A 22,113-nucleotide genomic window follows, 5' to 3' on the forward strand; every position below is an offset into this window, starting at 1 on the left:
CATTGCCGAAAATAAGGACCTACGAGTGAGCGTACAGTGCGCTCAAGCGTGGATTGAAAAATTACACAAGGGCGCGTGCGCGTACAGTGCACGCACGCGTACATGGGGTTGGGCTTGAGGCTTAGAGTGGGCTTGATGCACGCCCAACTCTCTAGGAAAAGGCCTAGAGTGGCAGCATCATATAAGGGACGCGCACGCGGCAAGCGCTCGTTCGCGTACATTGAGAATTTGTCGTAAGGCGCGCTAGCGCGATGCGTGCGCTCGCGTCTATTCCTCCCTTAGGCATGTAGGCGCGCACGCGGCGAGTGCGCGTCCGGGCAGATTGAGTTGGGCTAGGGGCTTAAGGTTGGCTCAGATCCAGCACAACTCTCTGGGGCTTGGCTCAAAATTTTGCATCAGTAGATCGACGCGGACGCGGCAGGTGCGCGTCCGCGTGCACTTCCCTGTTCTCATGATCGGCACGCACGCACGTAGTGCGCGTCAGCGTGGGTGATGTTGGGCTTAGGGCACAGTGTTTGCCCAAGAGAGGCCCAACTCTCGGGAGTGTGGGTGATGATGCATCCGCTCAGGGACGCGTGCGCGTACATTGTGCGCGCGCGTCCAGCCCCCCTTTTTTTCAGAAAAATTATGCTCAGGTGCTCCCCATACTGCTCACAACTCTTTATTCATCTACTACTAAACACAAAAATGCAATTCACAAAAAATTCAATTTGATATTATTCATCTACTACTAAACACAACATACATGTGAATATACTAACAATTAAGTTGTACAAACAAATTTATATGAAACATCTAACTACAATGGTAACTCAAATCACTTATTAAGCAAATTTAAAAGAGAATGGAAAGAGTTTACCATGGTGGGGTGTCTCCCACCTAGCACTTTTAGTTATTGTCCTTAAGTTGGACATTTTGAGGAGCTTATTGTCATGGTGGCTTATGTTTGTACTCATCCTTGAATCTCCAAGGATCCTTGCTTCTCAAGTGGTTGACAGAATTTCCAACCATTTTCATCAAGCTTGGGCAAAGTTCTACCCAAGATATGAGTCCCCATAGTTGGTCTTCACATAGCAAACCGGGATCCCATATCTTATCTTCACACCCATCCGTTAGTTGATTTTCATGATTTTTCCGTACGGGTGGTTGACATAAGGGTGATTGACACATAGAATTCTCTTTATTCCACCAATGCTTCCTTCTAGACCCATATACGGTGATTTCCGTTCCATCCTCATTCCTATACCTTAGAGTCTTGGCCTTTATGATTTTTATACCGAATTTCCAACCACTACACAACTCTCTCCTATTCCTAACTCCACAAAGAGCTCGAAGTTGACCATCATTTTCAATTAAACCATATTCAAGCGAGAAGTTAAAGCTTAGAGATAGAGATTTTACCCACTTAAATGTTGTATTCGATGGTGACTTGGGTAGGGAGGTTTCCCCACACTTAGACAATGCAAAGTCCACTTCCTTGTGCTCTTCAATTTCAATCTCTTCCCTTTTACTTGGCCTGGTGTTGTCTTCAAGAACTTCATCTTGCCCAATGGGAGGTGATTCAATTTTTGAGAGGAATTCATTGATGAGTAAATCCATCTCTTGATCAACCTCTTCATATTCTTCAATTTCAATATACACCATGCCAACTTTTTCCTCTTGGTAGCTCTCTTTCTCGATGCTCACCGAGGGTATGGAAGGTTGTGCACGTTCTTTTATAATTTCAACTTCATGTCCAATGGGAGAGGATTCCATTGTAGAGAGAAATTCATCCATGATTGAATCCATCTCTTGATAAGCCTCTTCCAAGTCTCCAACGATGATATGCCTCGGAGGTTGCGCACCCTCCTCAACATCAATATCAAGCTTTTTGGAAAAGTGCTCCATGATGCTACATTCCCATGGACTTTCAACATCTCCTAATTCTTCAACCACTTCGTCCTTTTCTTCAATGATCATAGGCTCCTCCAATTGTTCTAACATAAAATTTGACTCCTCCTTCTCCACCGAATCTTCCAATTTCTCCTTCATGCTTTGCTCTTCTTTAGGTTTTTCGCATGTGGCTACGGAAGTACCTTGAGTGTTCAAACATTGGTAGGCTAAAGTATGCACTACCTTAGTCAAGTTGGTCACAAACTTAAGTGTATCCCGCTTCATGGCTTCTTGTCCTTGAAGTAGCAAAGTGAGAGAATCGTCTATTGGGGCTTGGGGTGAATAGGAAGGTTCATCATTTTGGAGAGAGGGTTCATGGTAAGAGGGTGGTTCTTGGGAGTAATCTTGATAGAGTTGTGGTGGTTCTAAAGGTTCTTGCTCATGATGGCCATAAGAATATGGTATGGATGATTGGTCATATGATGGATATGGATCATAGGAAGGTGCTTGGTACGGAAAGGCTTGTGAGAATGGTTGAGGGCTATCTTGAGGTTGAGATTCATAGGCATATGATGGTGATTGTTGAAAATCACAAGGAGATTCACCATAGCCATTTGATTGATATGTATCATAGAATGGCTCTTCTTCATAGTGCATTGGTGGAGGTTGTTGCCAAGAAGATTGATCATATGCATATGGCTCCTCCCACCTTTGATTGCCCCATCCTTGATACACATCCTCGTTGAAGTTCTCATCTCCTACAACATAGTTGTAATCACACTCATAGCCAAAGTGAGAATTCATGGTGGAAAGAGAAAATAAAATTCTACAACTAGCAAAGAAAGCAAAAAGCAAGATATTCACACTATTCACATATGTACAATAACCAATAACATAACACCATTGCAACTCCCCGGCAACGGCGCCATTTTGATGATTGGATTTTTGACGGTTTAGAATTTCACTAATGAAATCTCGTTGTAAAGTATAGTTTCTAAACCAAACAATAATCCTTTCATACAAAAAGTTGTTTGTCACTAGTACAAACCCCTAAAATTTATAAACCGATGTATTGGACCTCGGGTCGTTCTCCCTAGGAATTACAATGAAGTGTCTTGTTATTGGTTATGAATTATTTTGGGGTTTTGATAAGAGGCATGAAAGATAAATGGCAAGAAAAATAAACTAACAACTAACAAAGCTCTTGGCAAGATATGAGAACTAGAAATCCTATCCTAGTCACCTTTCTCAATTGTGATGAGAATTGTTCATTGCTCCCACTTAGTTAACCTCTAACCATGGGAAAAAGTTAAGTGGATGAATCAATTTGATTCCTCAAGTCCTAATCAACTCCTAGAGGAATGACTAGCTTTAGAGGCATTCAAATAAATTAGCAATCTCTAATTATCAATCAACAAAGGAATTAGATAACTCAAGAGTAACTAATCACTCTACCAAAGCCAAGAGGAACAAAACCTACACTAGAACCCAACCAAGCATTTCATCAAACACTTGGAAGGCACAAAAGGAAAGCATAGTAAATCAACAACAAGAATGAAATCTAACAACAATTATTACAAAGAACTAACAACAACAATCAAGGAAATCACAATTATCATGAATTACCTCAAATTGCATTATTAAAAGAAAATAAAAGAACAAAAGCATCTCAATTACAAAACCTAGAAACAAAATAGGAGAAATCACAACAAGAGAATAGGGAGAGAAAGAAGAACCAAAGTGTAGCAATCATCAATTGAAGGTAGAAGTAGAAAGAGACTTGAATTAAACCTAGAACTATGAGATCCTAATCTAACCCTAATTCTAATTCTAGAGAGAAGTGAGAGCTTCTCTCTCTAAACTAACTCTAAACTAATCCTAATCATGCTATATGCTAGAATGAATGATGATGCCTTCCCCTCAATCCTTGATCCTTTTATTCCTTTCTATCAGCAATTGGCGCCAAAATGGGTTCAGAAACCCCCTCAAATCGCCAGGCACGTGTTGCTTTAATGCAGTCATGTGCGGTCATCGACGCGTGCGCGCACGGCATGCGTGTGCGTCCCTGGCCGATTCTGCAATGTGCGCGCGAGCACCTTGTGTGCGTGCGCGTGCTTGGTCGAGATCAGTCCTTTGGCTTTTATGCATCTCTCGACTTGCATGCTTTCTTCCTTGCTCCCTTGATCCATGTCTAGCCTATTTCAACCTGAGATTACTAGCAAACACATCAAGGCATCTTATGGAATCAAGGATGAATTAAAATTATCAAATTAAAGGCTTAAAAAGCATGTTTTTACACATAAGCACAATTACGGGAGAGATAACAAAACCATGCTAATTCATAGGTTAAATGTGAGAAAAGGTCATCAAAATACTCTAAATTCAATACAATATAAACCCTAAAAATGGGGTTTATCAAATACCAAACTTAAAAATTGGTTACATAATCAAACAATGAAGAGAATGGAGGAATATAAAATGCAAAGTGTGTGTGGCGTTAGGCGCTTATGTGCATAAATGAATATTTTAGCAAAATTTTTGTTATTTTTATTTTTTCTTTATTTTTTAATTTTGAAATATGATGCATAAGTGATGACAATGAAAAACTAAACATTGACCTAATAGTAGGTTATGCATTCAAGTAGTTCAATGACTAAACAGGTTTGGTTGCCTCCCGACAAACGCTTTTTTATTGTCACTAGCTTGACATTGCTTCCCTTAGGTGGGAGCTGGGAAGCTTGAGGAACTTTACTAGACACCTCAGTACCATCTATGTCAATGCATGCATCCCTCATCTTCATATCGATTCTTGTTTTGATGCATGCTGCTTGTTCTTCTATCAGTGTCCAAGCTTTTTCTATTATTTTCTTCTTCAATGAACCTTCAGCCCAACCATCCATCACTATTTTGTAATCTTTAGAGAGCCCATTATAAAAGTACAAGATCAGGATTTCCTTGGGTATATCCTGTTGTGGATTTTTCTTTAGTAGCTCGTTGTATCTCTTCCAAGACTCATGGAATCTTTCACCATCTTTTTGAGAAAAGCATGTAACTTCTTTCCACAATTGTCCCACAATGGCCTTCTCCTCCACTTTTTCTTTACTAGTTTTTAGCACTAGTGGTTGATGGTCTTCAAGAGTGTCAGAGAGTAACCCTTCTTCCAGAGTCTCTTCCACTAAGAAATCAATTAGATCATTTTGCATGCAATTTTCTATCTCATTCATATGTTGCATGGCTTTAAAGACATTGAAGCTCAATTTCTCATCATGGAATCTTAATTTTAATTCTCCCTTTTGAACATCTATGAGTGCATGACCAGTGGTTTGGAAAGGCCTTCTTAAAATAATAGAAGCATCATCATTTTCTTCCATATCAAGAACCACAAAATTCACAGGGAATATAAACTTTCCGACTTTAACTAGCAAGTTTTTCACCACTCCATGAGGGAGCTTTATTGATCTATCCGCTAGTTGAAGAGAAATTCGTGTGGGTTTGACTTCTTCTTTTTGCATTTTCTTCATAATGGACAGTAGTATTAAGTTAATGCTTGGTCCTAGATCACATAATTCTTTCCCAATTGCGGTGTCTCCTATAGTGCATGGGATTTAAAAACTCCCTGGAGGCAATTTTCTTTGAATAATGGCAATGCATTCTTTGGTGAGGATCACAGTTTCATCTTCTTTAAGGGTTCTCTTCTTGGTTAACAAATCCTTCATGAATTTTGCATAAAGAGGTATTTGCTCCAAGGCCTCTGCAAATGGAATATTGATTTGTAACTTCTTAAAAATTTCTAAAAACTTGGAGTATTATTGCTGTTAAGTCTCCTTTTGTAATCTTTGTGAAAAGAAAATTTTAGGGGCATACGTTCTTTCCCTTGTGACTTCCCTTAGAGCTTGGGGTTGTAGAATGTGGACCTCTTGTATTTGTTTATTTTTCTCTTCTGATGGTTCTTCTTCTCCCTTGCATTTTCTTCCTTCTTGGCTAACCACTTTGCCACTTCTCAGATTGATAACCTTACACTCCTCCCTAGAATTTGAAATTGTGTCACTAGAAAGGGAGTGTAGAGGCTTCTCTGCCAATTGGCTGGCGATCTGGCCAACTTGCACTTCTAAGTTTCTTATAGAGGCTTCTTGATTCTTGAAATTAGCCCTTGTCTCCATTATAAATTCCTTGGTTTGTTGTATGAATTTCTTGTAAAAATTCTCCAATGTATTGTCCATAGAAGGCTTCTGGAAATTTTGTGGTTGTGTTGAAGATGACCCTTGTTGATATATAGTGTTAAAATTTCTTTGTCCTTGATCTTTCTACCCAAAATTTGGATGGTCCTCTAACCTAGTTTGTATGTCTTTGAGTAAGGGTCATTTTGTGGATTTCTTGAAAATTTTTTCATGTAGTGCACTTGCTCCCGAGAGGGATGCTCTTCCTTGAACAATTCACAATCTTTATCTTGATGGTCTCCTCCACATAAGTTGCATGTTGCAACTTGTGTCCTCACTACTGAGACTTGCATGTTGCCTATTTGTCTAGTAAGTGAGGTGAGTTGTTGAGCCATGGTTTTATTTTGTGCCAGTAGAGTATCCAAAGTATCTAGCTTTACTATCCTCTTAGTGCCATACATGTAGTAGTTTTTAGCCACTGTCTCAATCAGCTCCAAAGCCTCTTCGGGCGTCTTCTGGTGCAAAGATCCTCCAACTGAGAAATCAATTAAGGTCCTACAGGTTTGAGATAATCCATCATAGAATGTTTGGAGTTATAGCCACTCATAGAATGCATGATGAGGGCATTTTCTAAGCATCTCCTTGTATCTTTCCATGCTTTATAAAGGGAGTCTCCCTCCTTATGAGTGAATGTGTGAATGTCATTCCTCAATTTTACTAGCTTTTGAGGGGAGAAGTACTTTGTTAGGAACTTGTTTACCATGTCATCCAGGTTGCTATAGTCTCTAAGGGATGAGATTGGAGTCACTGTTTGGCCCTATCACAACAAGAAAAATATGTTTTAGCGACAAACTTTTAGTGGCAATAACATAATAGCCACTAATTTCTTAATTCAAGTTATCTTTTTGTGGCAATTATATATTTGCCATTATTACTATATATTATGATGACAATTTTTATTATTGCCATTAATAAATACAAAAAATATTTTTTAGTAAAAAAATTTTTAGTGGCCATAAAATTATGGTCAGTATTATTCTTATTAAAATTATATTGTAATGACAATTATTATTATTACTATCACTACCTTTTTAATAAAATATTTTTAATGGCCATAGAATTATGGCTAATATTATTGGTATTAAAATATTTTTTTTATCTAAACCAAAGAAACAAGAGATTCAGAGAAATTAAAGCTAGGTCTCAAAGAAGAGAGAGCCTAAGCTTACCGCCGAAGCTAGCCATAGCCGTCACTGCCGCCCTCGCCACCGCAGTTCAGATCAAGCAAAGGCTCATACCTCTCACTTTCTATCTTTTTCTCTGGGTTTTTCTTTAGGCCTCACGAACTCGCTCTTTGACTCTGATCTGCTCCTTCAGGTATCGCCGAGTCGACTTGTTCACAGTTTCGGTCTACTATGCTCTCTCTTACAACTCCTTCATTTCATTCTCTTATAAGTTAGATCTTCGCGTTTGCATTACTCATTATTTTCACTATTTTAGATCTTGCGGTTCCAGTTCTTAAGCTTCCAATTTAGTTTTCTGCTATTAATACTAATTCTTGTTCGTGCAACTGAAGCTATGTATCATCAATTGAACTGTCGTTTGGTTTATTTTTATTTTCAATTTAAGATGTGAGATGACAAAGGAATCTACAATTTGGACGATGCCTGATTAATGTGCCTTTAGATCTGTGTTTTTAGCTTACAAGCTTGGTTTGAGTGTTTTAGGTTAGGAATCTAACGGATTTTTCTTAGTTTTAATGTGTTCATTCCACACTGTCATTTCTTTGATGTGTTTTTACTTTTTCAGGGTTGCCAAGTGTTTGGTTAAGTCATTGTTGTTGATTCTTTATTTTTAAATATGAATATTGTTGATTTTGCCAATTTGTGTAGATAATTGATTATGCTGTTGAAGCCTTGGATAAAACACATCCTCTTAACATGAATGTATAAGATGTAAAATGTAACACTAGCATGTGTGTGTTTGATTGAGCAAGATTCTAATTTTGTAGTTGCAGTTTTTGAACATTGCCTTTTAACATCTGCATCTTAGTTTTATTCTTTCTTCAATTAAGAGACATGATCATATCTTTTTAGGTGATATATAATATTTCATCTCATGTTGACTAATAAATTCCATTAATTTACACCTTGAGTTATGTTACTTTACTATTCTTTGGCAAAGTGCCAAGTTATGATACTTAAACAATTATAAATAAAAATAATTGACTTTTCTGTAAGATAAATAGAATTAATAGTGAGGAATACATGAGTGCAGCATTTTAATGTTTGGATTAAGCCATAAGTGGCCCATGTAAAATTATAAAGGATAAAGAAAAAAAAAAAGATAAGAGGCAGAAATTCCACACATTAATTTATGTTACTTTATCAAAAGTTTATCATGTTACTTTATCAAAAGTTTATAGCTTATTCTGTTATTATTACAATTAATTTATGTTACGTTGTCAAGTGTTGATTGATGCATTTTTCTGCATTTTAGTTTATTGATTTATGTATAATTGTTTCATATGCAGGTGAACTCTATGAGCTTGATGGAAGAAATTCAAGACCAATATCTCATGGCCCATCCTCACCAAGTACATTGTTGAAGGTAAGAACTTATGTATGTGAAATTGTATAGGCAATAACTGTATTGTTCCTTAAAGACATGCATTCTATAAAAAAGACCTTGAAAAATATTTAAGTTGGTCTACTACTCTACTATGCTCACACAACCATTTCTCCTATGCATAACTCCTTGGTCTTATTAGTCTATACACAAGTTATGTAAAGCCACAGAGGAGTAGTAATAGTTATGACTTACTTTAATACTTAAATGTTATGTAAATAACCAGTGTTAGTCATTATACATGAGATTGTTAGAAAATAGGAAAAAACAAACTATATATGATAATGATGCCGAATAAAAATTTTTTAATCTTATATTTAAATTAATATTAGTCAATTTTTTATTTATTTTTGTTAAAAGTGTTAATCCTCTACTATTGCTGTTTTTTATATGTAAGACTCATTATACATATTTTTCTTTCATTTTTATATATTTATATGAATTAATTATTCAGTTAAAATTTTACTTCTTTAAATAAAAGTATTGGACCATGCATGAGGCATGGGGGACTCAAGAATAGAAAGAATATGAAATTATAGCTAAGATCCCACCATTTGCATGCAGAATTACTTGCTAAGGTCCCATCAATAGCATCGTCCCTTTGGCAATATTTTCTAGGAAGCCAACATTCTTTTTAGACATTGTTGCTCAGTATTTGTTCAGCATAGACTTATTTGTAAAATGCTAATTACTGTGTCCTTATTTAATTAATTTTTCTTCCTATAAAGTTGAAGTGTTTGTGCTGAGTCTTGAATCTATTTTCTTATTTAATCATGTCTTAACTTGCTTGATTTAATTATTTGTAGATTGAAGAGCAAAAGAAAAAGAAAAAAAATGAGAAGAAATTCCCAGCTTAATTAAAAAGAAAAATCAGCTATTATACCTATAGCTTATGCCAAAGCTGAGCAGTCATAATTCAGATTTTTGCCAATTTTAAGGTTGATAGCTAACTAATTTTTTATTTACCTATGTTAGAATTGGTTACCTTATTTTCTAGTCTTTGATGTCTGATGCTTATATATTTTTAATTTATTCATTTTAATTAGGATATAAAATATCTATAGAAGGATCATGGACAATTCTAGAAATAGAAGATGGATACAATGTGATAGAATTAGTGAAGAGTATCTAGAGGGATTAGAGAAGTTTTTAGACCATGTCTTTCGTCATAGTAATGGAGAATCAATTGCTTGTCCCTGTAAAAAATGTGTGTTACACTATTTAATGGATCAGACAATGACTTTTGATCACCTTATGGTTAATGGTATTATGTCATCATATGACACTTGGTTTTATCATGGAAAATTATTAAACTCACCTACTTCTATTGGAGAAACTAATTGTATAAAAGAAACTTTTAGGGGTGATGATATGCTAGGAATGATAGAGGATTTTTATAATGGCTTTACCCAGAGCATAGATAATGAACTTTTAGAAAGTAGTGATGAGGAGCCAAACATGCATCAAGAAATGAATTTCATCTAGAAGTGGAAATGTTTGACAAGTTATTAAAAGATGTAGATGAAGAATTATATCTTGGATGCAAAAAATTCAGCAAGCTTTCTTTTCTATTGCAACTTTACCATCTAAAGCAATTATAGAGCAATGAGTCTTTTAATGCATTGCTAGGATTATAAAAGGAAGTATTATCGATTGTGAGAAGTTACCTAGTTCTTATTATAATACTAAAAAGATGGTTAAGGGATTGCGCTTTAAGTATGAAATGATCCATGCTTGTCCCAACGATCGTATGCTTTTTAGGAATGAATTGGCTAAAAAGAACATTAACGAATTCTTAATTTGTGGAGCTTCTAGGTGGAGAAATAGTAAAAAAAATAATTCCTGCTAAAGTTCTAAGGTATTTTCCCCCTTAAGCCAAGGTTGCAGAGACTGTTTATGTCTTCAAAAACTTCTAAATTGATGAAATGGAATCATGATGAATGCAATAAAGATGGAAATTTGTAACATCCTACAGATTTTGAAGTGTGAAAAAGTTTTGACAATTCTCATAAAGAATTTTCTAAAGATCTTGCAATGTTCGTTTAAGATTAGCTGCTGATGGATTTAATCCATATAGTAAAATGCAAAGTAAACATAGCACATGGCCAGTGATTTTAATGCCATATAACATTCTACCATGGCTATGCATGAAGCAAGAGTTTTTTATTTTGTCGTTACTCATTTTTGGACCAACAGCGTCTGAAAATAATATTGATGTTTTCTTGCAATCTTTGATAGAAGAGTTAAAGGAATTATGGGATGTTGGTGTGGAAACCTATGATGCCTTTGATAAGAAGATATTTAATATGAAAGCAGCGCTCATGTGGACAATAAATGATTTTCCAGCATATGGTAACTTATCTAGTTGGTGTACTTATGCTGAATTTGCTTGCCCTTCTTGCAATATAAACACTCATTCTATAAAGCTCACAAAAAGTCAAAATTATTGCTACATGGTTTTTCGACGCCTCTTGAAGTCTAATAATAAATATCAAAATGATGTAAGGTCTTTCGATGGGACTAAAGAATCAAGAGTTGTGCCTGATCTAATATCAGGGTCATCAGTTTTTAGTCAAATTAGAGGCATAAATTTTTTCCTTAGTAAGCTTGGTAAAGATGTTAGTGAGGTAATAAAAAATACATGGAGAAAGAGGAGAATTTTTTATAGAGAACTAGACGTCCAAAGATGATCCGAAGATCTAAAGTGATCCCCAGATACAATAGTAAAAGGTTCTATTTATAGAGAACTAGTAGCCTAGGGTTTATAGAAATGAGTAAATGATGTAAAAATCCACTTCCGGGCCCACTTGGTGTGTGCTTGGGCTGAGCATTGAAGATTCCATGTGTAGAGACTTTTCTCGGAGTTAAACGCCAGCTTTTGTGCCAGTTTGGGCGTTTAACTCCCACTTTTGTGCCAGTTCCGGCGTTTAACGCCGGGAATTCTGAAGCTGACCTGGAATGCCTGTTTGGGCCATCAAATCTCGAGAAAAGTATGGACTATTATATATTGCTGGAAATCCCTGAATGTCTACTTTTTAACGCAATTGAGAGCGCTCCAATTGGGCTTCTGTAGCTCCAGAAAATCCACTTTGAGTGAAGGGAGGTCAGAATCCAACAGCATCTGCAGCTCTTTTCAGCCTCTGAATCAGATTTTTGCTCAGGTCCCTCAATTTCAGCCAGAAAATACCTGAAATCACAGAAAAACACACAAACTCATAGTAAAGTCCAGAAAAGTGAATTTTAAATAAAAACTAATAAAAATATAATAAAAACTAACTAAAACATACTAAAAGCATACTAAAAACAATGCCAAAAAGTGTATAAATTATCCGCTCATCACTTAGGCTAGTGAGTGTGTTTATCATTCAAGTTTGGGAAGTTTGGGAACATTGGTTGGGATAAAAGAGCGTTTTTATATTTTTGTCAAAATATTGGGAATTGGGTACATACTCTTGCACTGAATGTTAAACCAGATGCATTGATGTTCTTTTATATATTTTAGTTCAATTGAAAAAAAAAGAGAAAAAAAAAAGAAAAAAAAAGTAATAAAAAGGGGGACAAAATGCCCCAAAGTGAAGTTCAATAAGAATCAATGCTTGTGTATGGTGATCAAAAAGAGAATACATGAGTGTGTGAAAAAGTGGAGAATGGGTAGTTAGGTTAGCTTTGAATTGTATAGGTTGTCATAGGTTAGGTGGGAAGTTTAAGTTAATCAAAGATTCAAAATATAGCCCACTTGACCATATGCATCCTACCTTGACCCTAGCCCCATTACAGCCCATGGATAAGTCCTCTTGATATTTATATGTATGCACTAAATAATTGTTTATTGTTAGATGACTTGCAAATCTTTGAGAAGCTTAATTAAAGGAGAATTGAGTTATTAAACCCTAAACACTGAGCGAATAGAGTGAATACACATCCGGTGAGGGGTTCGATCGCTCAATTCTATGTTCTTGTGCCTTATATTATATCTTCTTGCAAGTTGTTTGTTGGTTAGTTTTGAAAATCTCAATTCAATTCTTTGGACTTTGATCATAGTGTATTGACTCTTTGCTTTGGTCCTAAAGCTTGTTTTGGATTGATTGGAATCTCTTGCTTGTTTTGTGCCAAACCCCATAGGAAATTATATTGTACATATAGATAGATAGCATTTAGTGGAGTTGCATGCATGTAGTTAGTTGTATTGAATAAATTGCTTTCCCCCTTTATCCTTCTCCTTTGATTGTGATTGGCATGAGGACATGTGGTGCAGTATTTTTACAACCCACAAACTAACTGGCAAGCAACAATGATTGATTGATTGGCTTAGTTAGGCAAGCAGAAAAGGGTTATGAGATATTCAAAAGGTTTAAATTCAAAAATATCATAACGCAGGTATGTAAGTAAATAAGTTGAAAATAAAATATTAGAGAAACAGTTAAGGTTTCAGAGTTATCTATTTTTATGGATTGATTTTTCTTACTAACTATTTTAATCATGCAAGATTTAATTCATGGGAAACTATATGTGACTAGACCCTAATTCCTTAGACCTTCCTAGTTTCCTCTAAAATTCATTAACTGCCAATTCCTTAGTCAATTAATTCCAATTAGAAGGTGATGATCAAATTCCAGTTTATATGCCACAAGAATCCTAATTATCCAAAAATAAGGGGATTATATGTCACGTATCCCGTTAAATACAAACAATTAGAAATTCAAGATAGTATGTTTTTATGCTGTTGTTCAAGTAAAGAGCTTTTCCAAGTTTTACAAGAACTCAATTAGAATATGAGGCATACTTCCATTCCACCCAAATTCATAAAATAAAGAACAAAAATAATTATTGAAATATAAATCAAAACATGGATTAAATTAGAAAGATCAAACGAATCAATCCATACAAATAGACAGAGCTCCTAACCTTAACAATGGAGGATTAGTTGCTCATGGTTCAGAGAGAAAATAAGGATTGTCAAAATGTACCAAGTTACAATCTGATGGCATTAGATCCCTTTTTATAACTAATCCTAATAAATTTAAAATCTAATTATCTAAAATTAAAATAATATCTTTTCCTAAAAATAAGATTTTGAATTTAAATTCGAATTAATTAACAAGTCTTCAGCTGATGGGTGGGGATCACTTGATTTGTCTATTCTGCAGCTTCTAATCTGTGTTTTCTGGGCTGGAAACTGGATCAAAACAGCCCAAAAATTGCCCCCAGCATTTTTCTGTGTTTTCTGCACGTGGCGCATGTCACGCGTACGCATCAGTCAAGCGTACGCGTCAATGGTTGATGAGAGCAGAAATTGGTGAATTAAAAATTATTAAAATATATATACGTTGCAAGTATAGTTCTTAACTCACCAGAAATCCACTTATCAATTTAGAAAGGTGTCACAGAAATTTAAATTTAAAATACTGGGAGTATGAATCCCAGGTCGTCTCCCAACGAGTTGCAGAAAAGTGTGCTATTTTATTAATCAGATGTTTCAAAAAGGTTTGAGTTGAGTAAACAGGGAATTAAATTGGAGAGGAGGAATAATGTAAATAAAAGCCTTGACTGGGAGTTGATTAGTTGGGGGAACTCTCTAGATTAATTGATAATTAAAGGTTATCCTATTTAGTTATCTCTTACTAGGTAAGGGAAAGTCAAACAAATTAGAATGCTATGTCCGTTCACAAGTTGCAATCCACTTAATAAAAAGGGATTGGTATTAGTGAATAGAGGACAAGCCAATTATAAACCCAATTATAATCTTTCCTTTAAGCTTTCCAACTCAAGGGTTCCTTTCAATCAACTCCCCATCAAGATAGGTAACTACTCGCTCATTGTGAATGTAAAATTCATAACATATGAAAAGGAATTAAAGAAAGACATTGTAAATAAAAATCAAAATAATCAATTAAAAATAAAAGTAATCCTTGTATTAAATAATCCTAATAATATTCCAATGGTAAAATCAACAAAGCAAAGGATATGGAAGAGTAAAGCCAAGTAAAGAAAATGAACTAGAGTGACGAAGTCTTGATAAGGTAATAACTCTTCTCAGTATCCCCATGCAAAAAGTGGTAGAAAGATAAAATTCTAAGAACTATGAATGTCTAAAGAGAAAACCTAGAGGAGGAGTAAAAACTAGATCTAAAAACTAAAACTGTGTAGAATAAATTGTTATCCCCCGGTTTCTGCATGTTCTCCGGCTCTAGTCTGCTATTTTGGGCCGTAAACTAGGTCAAAATAGGGCCCAAAATTGCCCTGGTGCACGAAATTGTGATCATCAATGGCGCGCATCAACATGGTACGCTCAATTGCAATCTCAACTCTTTATCACAACTTCGCACAACTAACCAGCAAGTGCACTGGGTCATCCAAGTAATAAACCTTATGCGAGTAAGGGTCGATCCCACGGAGATTGTTGGTATGAAGCAAGCTATGGTCATCTTGTAAATCTCAGTCAGGCGGATTCAAATGGTTATGGAGGATTATTGATTAAAAGATAAATAAAACATAAAATAAAGATAGAGATACTTATGTAATTCATTGGTGAGAATTTTCAGATAAGCGTATGGAGATGCTTTGTCCCTTCCGTCTCTCTGCTTTCATACTGTCTTCATCCAATCCTTCTTACTCCTTTCCATGGCAAGCTGTATGTTGGGCATCACCGTTGTCAGTGGCTACAGTCCCGTCCTCTCAGTGAAAATGTTCAACGCGCTCTGTCACAGCACGGCTAATCATCTGTCGGTTCTCAATCAGGTTGGAATAGAATCCACTGATTCTTTTGTGTCTTCACTAACGCCCAGCCTTCAGGAGTTTGAAGCTCGTCACAGTCATTCAATCATTGAATCCTACTCAGAATACCACAGACAAGGTTTAGACCTTCCGGATTCTCTTGAATGCCGCCATCAATTCTAGCTTATACCACGAAGATTCCGATTAAGGGATCCAAGAGATAAACATTCAAGCCATGTTTGCTTGTAGAACAGAAGTGGTTGTCAGGCACTCGTTCATAAGTGAGAATGGTGATGAGCGTCACATAATCATCACATTCATCATGTTCTTGGGTGCAAATGAATATCTTAGAACAAGAATAAGCTGAATTGAATAGAAGAACAATAGTAATTGCATTAATACTCGAGGTACAGCAGAGCTCCACACCTTAATCTATGGTGTGTAGAAACTCCACCATTGAAAATACATAAGTACAAGGTCTAGGCATGGCCGTGAGGCCAGCCCCCAATAATCTATGAACTAGACGTCCAAAGATGATCAGAAGATCTAAAATGATCCAAAGATCCAAAGATGAAAAATACAATAGTGAAAGGTCCTATTTGTAGATACTAGTAGCTTAGGGTTTACAAAGATGAGTAAATGACATAAAAATCCACTTCCGGGCCCACTTGGTTTGTGTTTGGGCTGAGCATTGAAGCATTTTCATGTAGAGACTTTTCTTGAAGTTAATCGTCAGCTCTTGTGCCAGTTTGGGCGTTTAACTCCCATTCTTGTGCCAGTTCCGGCGTTTAACGCCGGGCAGTTTTGAGCTGATTTGGAACGCCAGTTTGGGCCATCAAATCTCGAGCAAAGTATGAACTATTATACATTGCTGGAAAGCCCAGGATGTCTACTTTCCAACGCAATTGAGTGCGCGCCAATTGGGATTTTTTAGCTCCAGAAAATCCACTTCGAGTGCAGGGAGGTCAGAATCCAACAGCATCTGCAGTCCTTTTCAGCCTCTGAATCTGATTTTTGCTCAGGTCCCTCAATTTCAGCCAGAAAGTACCTGAAATCACAGAAAAACACACAAACTCATAGTAAAGTCCAGAAAAGTGAATTTTAACTAAAAACTAATAAAAATATAGTAAAAACTAACTAAAACATACTAAAAACATACTAAAAACAATGCCAAAAAGCGTATAAATTATCCGCTCATCACAACACCAAACTCAAATTGTTGCTTGTCCCCAAGCAACTGAAAATCAAATAAGATAAAAGAGGAGACTATGCCATGAATTCAAAAAACATCTATGAAGATCAGTATTAATTAGATGAGCGGGGCTTTTAGCTTTTTGCCTCTGAACAGTTTTGGCATCTCACTCTATCCTTTGAAATTCAGAATGATTGGCTTCTATAGGAACTTAGAATCCAGATAGTGTTATTGATTCTCCTAGTTAAGTATGATGATTCTTGAACACAGCTACTTTATGAGTCTTGGCCATGGCCCAAAGCACTCTGTCTTCCAGTATTACCACCGGATACATACATGCCACAGACACATAACTGGGTGAACCTTTTCAGATTGTGACTCAGCTTTGCTCGAGTCCCCAATTAGAGGTGTCCAGGGTTCTTAAGCACACTCTTTTTGCCTTGGATCACAACTTTATTTTTATTATTTCTTTTTTTTTTCTTTTCTTTTTCCCCTTTCTTTTTTTTCATTTTTTTTTGAATATTCACTGCTTTTTCTTGCTTCAAGAATCATTTTTATGATTTTTCAGATCCTCAGTAACATGTCTCCTTTTTCATCATTCTTTCAAGAGCCAATCATTCATGAACAACAAATTCAAAAGACATGTGCACTGTTTAAGCATACATTCAGAAGTCAAAAGTATTGCCACCACATCAAAATAATTAATCTGTTATAAAATTCAAAATTCATGCAATTCTTCTCTTTTTCAATTAAGAACATTTTTCATTTAAGAAAGGTGATGGATTCATAGGACATTCATAACTTTAAGGCATAGACACTAAGACACTAATGATCATAAGACACAAACATAGATAAACATAAGCATAAAAATTTGAAAAACAGGAAAATAAGGAACAAGGAAATTAAAGAACGGGTCCACCTTAGTGATGGCGGCTTGTTTTTCCTCTTGAAGATTTTATGGAGTGCTTGAGCTCCTCAATGTCTCTTCCTTGCCTTTGTTGCTCCTCTCTCATGATTCTTTGATCTTCTCTAATTTCATGGAGGAGGATGGAATGTTCTTGGTGCTCCACCCTTAGTTGTCCCATGTTGGAACTCAATTCTCCTAGGGAGGTGTAGATTTGCTCCCAATAGTTTTGTGGAGGAAAGTGCATCCCTTGAGGCATCTCAGGGATTTCATGATGAGTGGGATCTCTTGTTTGCTTCATCCTTTTCTTAGTGATGGGCTTGTCCTCATCAATAAGGATGTCTCCTTCTATGTCAATTCTAACTGAATAATAGAGGTGACATATGAGATGAGGAAAGGCTAACCTTGCCAAGGTAGAGGATTTGTCCGCCACCTTATAAAGTTCTTGGGCTATAACCTCATGAACTTCTACTTCCTCTCCAATCATGATGCTATGAATCATGATGGCCCGGTCTATAGTAACTTCAGACCGGTTGCTAGTGGGAATGATTGAGCGTTGAATAAACTCCAACCATCCCCTAGCCAAGGGCTTGAGGTCATGCCTTCTCAGTTGAACCGGCTTCCCTTTTGAATCTCTCTTCCATTGAGCGCCCTCTTCACAAATGTCTATGCGGACTTGGTCCAACCTTTGATCAAAGTTGACCCTTCTAGTGTAAGGGTGTTCATCTCCTTGCATCATGGGCAAGTTGAATGCTAACCTTACATTTTTCGGACTAAAATCTAAGCATTTCCCCCAAACCATTGTAAGCCAATTCTTTGGGTCCGGTTTCACACTTTGATCATGGTTCTTGGTGATCCATGCATTGGCATAGAACTCTTGAACCATTAAGATTCTGACTTGTTGAATGGGGTTGGTAAGAACTTCCCAACCTTTTCTTCGGATCTCATGTCGGATCTCCGGATATTCACTCTTTTTGAGTTTGAAAGGGACCTCGGGGATCACCTTCTTCATGGCCACAACTTCATAGAAGTGGTCTTGATGCACCCTTGAGATGAATCTCTCCATCTCCCATGACTCGGAAGAGGAGGCTTTTGCCTTCCCTTTCCTCCTTCTAGAGGTTTCTCCGGCCTTAGGTGCCATAAATGGTTATGGAAAAATAAAAAACAATGCTTTTACCACACCAAACTTAGAAGGTTTGCTCGTCCTCGAGCAAAAGAAGGAAGAAGAGAGTAGAAGAAGAAGAAATAGAGGAGATGGAGGTGGCTTTGTGGTTCGGCCAAGGGGGAGAAGTAGTGTTTAGGTTGTGTGAAAATGAAGGAGTGAAGATGGGTTTATATAGGAATGGAGAGGGGTGTATGGTTCGGCCATTATGGGTGAGTTTGGGAGGGAAAGTGGTTTGAATTTGAATGGTAAGGTAGGTAGGGTTTTATGAAGGATGGATGTGAGTGGTGAAGAGAATGGTAGGATTTGATAGGTGAGGGATTTTTGGGGAAGAGGTGTTGAGGTGATTGGTGAATGGGTGAAGAAGAGAGAGAGTGGTGGGGTAGATGGGGATCTTGTGGGGTCAACAGATCCTGAGGTGTCAAGAAAAATTCATCCCTGCACCAAGTGGCGAGCAAAAATGCTCTCTATGCCAATTCTGGCGTTAAACGCCGGGCTGGTGCCCATTTTTGGCATTTAACGCCAGCTTCTTACCCTTTCCTGGCGTTTAACGCCAGTCTGGTGCCCCTTTCTGGCGTTAAACGCCCAGAATGGTGCCAGACTGGGCGTTAAATGCCCATTTGCTGCCCTTATTGGCGTTTAAACGCCAGCAGGATTTTCCTCCAGGGTGTGCTGTTTTTTTTCTGTTTTTCATTCTGTTTTTGCTTTTTCAATTGATTTTGTGACTTCCCATGATCATCAACCTACAGAAAACATAAATTAACAAAAGAAGATAGATAAATATAACATTGGGTTGCCTCCCAACAAGCGCTTCTTTAATGTTAGTAGCTTGACAGTGGACTCTCATGGAGCCTCACAGATACTCAGAGCAATGTTGGAACCTCCCAACACCAAACTTAGAGTTTGAATGTGGGGGTTCAACACCAAACTTAGAAGTTGGTTGTGGCCTCCCAACACCAAACTTAGAGTTTGAATGTGGGGGCTCTGTTTGACTCTGTTTTGAGAGAAGCTCTTCATGCTTCCTCTCCATGGTAACAGAGGGATATCCTTGAGCCTTAAATACAAAGGATTCTTCATTCACTTGAATGATTAATTCTCCTCTGTCAACATCAATCACAGCCTTTGCTGTGGCTAGGAAGGGTCTGCCAAGGATGATGGATTCATCCATGCACTTCCCAGTCTCTAGGACTATAAAATCAGCAGGGATGTAATGGTCTTCAACCTTTACCAGAACATCCTCTACAAGTCCATAAGCTTGTTTTCTTGAATTATCTGCCATCTCTAGTGAGATTCTTGCAGCTTGTACCTCAAAGATCCCTAGCTTCTCCATTACAGAGAGAGGCATGAGAGTTATGCTTGACCCTAAGTCACACAGAGCCTTCTTAAAGGTCATGGTGCCTATGGTACAAGGTACTGAGAACTTCCCAAGGTCCTATCTCTTTTGAGGTAATTTCTGCCCAGTCAAGTCATCCAGTTCTTTGGTGAGCAAAGGAGGTTCGTTCTCCCAAGTCTCATTACCAAATAACTTGTCATTTAGCTTCATGATTGCTCCAAGGTATTTAGCAACTTGCTCTTCAGTGACATCTTCATCCTCTTCAAAGGAAGAATACTCATCAGAGCTCATGAATGGCAGAAGTAAATCCAATGGAATCTCTATGGTCTCAGTGTGAGCCTCAGATTCCCATGGTTCCTCATTAGGGAACTCATTGGAGGTCAGTGGACTTCTATTGAGGTCTTCCTCATTGGCGATCACTGCCTCTTCCTCCTCTCCAAATTCGGCCATGTTGATGGCCTTGCACTCTCCTTTCGGATTTTCTTCTGTATTGCTTGGAAGAGTACTAGGAGGGAGTTCAGTAATTTTCTTGCTCAGCTGTCCCACTTGTGCCTCCAAATTCCTAATGGAGGATCTTGTTTCAGTCATGAAACTTTGAGTGGTTTTGATTAGATCAGAGACCATGGTTGCTAAGTCAGAGTGGTTCTGCTTAGAATTCTCTGTCTGTTGCTGAGAAGATGATGGAAAAGGCTTGCCATTGCTAAACCTGTTTCTTCCACCATTATTGTTGTTGAAACCTTGTTGAGGTCTTTGTTGATCCTTCCATGAGAGATTTGGATGATTTCTCCATGAAGGATTATAGGTGTTTCCATAGGGTTCTCCCATGTAATTCACCTCTTCTATTGAAGGGTTCTCAAGATCATAAGTTTCTTCTTCAAATGAAGCATCCTTAGTACTGCCAGGTGCAACTTGCATTCCAGACAGACTTTGAGAAATTATATTGACTTGTTGAGTCAATATTTTGTTCTGTGCCAATATGGCATTCAGAGTATCAATCTCAAGAACTCCTTTCTTCTGATTTGTCCCATTGTTCACAAGATTCCTTTCAGAAGTGTACATGAATTGGTTATTTGCAACCATTTCAATGAGTTCTTGGGCTTCTGTAGGCGTCTTCTTCAGATGAAGAGATCCTCCAGCAGAGCTATCCAATGACATCTTGGACAGTTCAGACAGACCATCATAGAAGATACCTATGACGCTCCATTCAGAAAGCATATCAGAAGGACACTTTCTGATTAATTGTTTGTATCTTTCCCAAGCTTCATAGAGGGATTCACCTTCCTTCTGTCTGAAGGTTTGGACTTCCACTCTAAGCTTACTCAATTTTTGAGGTGAAAAGAACTTTGCCAAGAAGGCATTGACTAGCTTTTCTCAAGAGTTCAGGCTTTCTTTATGTTGTGAGTCCAACCAAATCCTAGCTTTGTCTCTTACAGCAAAAGGGAATAGCATAAGTCTGTAGACCTCAGGGTCAACCCCATTAGTCTTGACAGTGTCACAGATTTGCAAGAATTCAGCTAAAAACTGATGAGGATCTTCCAATGGAAGTCCATGGAACCTGCAATTCTATTGCATTAGAGAAACTAATTGAGGCTTAAGCTCAAAGTTGTTTACTCCAATGGCAGGGATAGAGGTACTTCTCCCATAGAAGTCGGGAGTAGATGCAGTAAAGTCACCCAGCACCTTCCTTTGCATTGTTGGCATTGTTGTTGTTTTCGGCTGCCATGTCTTCTTCTTGTTTGAAGATTTCTGTTAGGTCCTCTATAGAGAGTTGTGCTTTAGCTTCTCTTAGCTTTCGCTTCAAGGTCCTTTCAGGTTCAGGGTCAGCCTCAACAAAAATGCTTTTGTCTTTGCTCCTGCTCATATGAAAGAGAAGAGAACAAGAAAATATGGAATCCTCTATGTCACAGTATAGAGATTCCTTGAGGTGTCAGAGGAAAAGAAAAATAGAAGGAGGAGGTAGAAGAATTCGAACTTATCAAGAAAGATGGAGTTCGAATTGTGCATTATATTGAGGAGGAGTGTTAGTTCGTAAATAGAAGGATATGAGAAGAGGGGAAGAAATTTTCGAAAATAAATTAAAAAGATTTTAAAAACATTTTGAAAAATACTAATTCTTTTTCGAAAACTAAGAGTGGAAAAGAAATCACGTAA

At 37.3% G+C, this 22,113-nt stretch overlaps 2 non-coding genes across 2 annotated transcripts; both read left to right on the plus strand.

The window, feature by feature from the left end:
• The first annotated feature begins 6,638 nt into the window (after nt 1–6,638).
• On the plus strand, nt 6,639–6,744 carry LOC130937130 (small nucleolar RNA R71). The gene has a single exon (XR_009068362.1). It is a non-coding gene; the product is annotated as a small nucleolar RNA R71 (small nucleolar RNA).
• A 14,427-nt stretch (nt 6,745–21,171) lies between these two features.
• On the plus strand, nt 21,172–21,279 carry LOC130937177 (small nucleolar RNA R71). Its single transcript, XR_009068406.1, has one exon. It is a non-coding gene; the product is annotated as a small nucleolar RNA R71 (small nucleolar RNA).
• Nucleotides 21,280–22,113: the final 834 nt, after the last annotated feature.

The sequence above is a fragment of the Arachis stenosperma genome, chromosome 6 (assembly GCF_014773155.1).
Source record: "Arachis stenosperma cultivar V10309 chromosome 6, arast.V10309.gnm1.PFL2, whole genome shotgun sequence".
In the NCBI taxonomy this organism is placed as follows: Eukaryota; Viridiplantae; Streptophyta; class Magnoliopsida; order Fabales; family Fabaceae; genus Arachis; species Arachis stenosperma.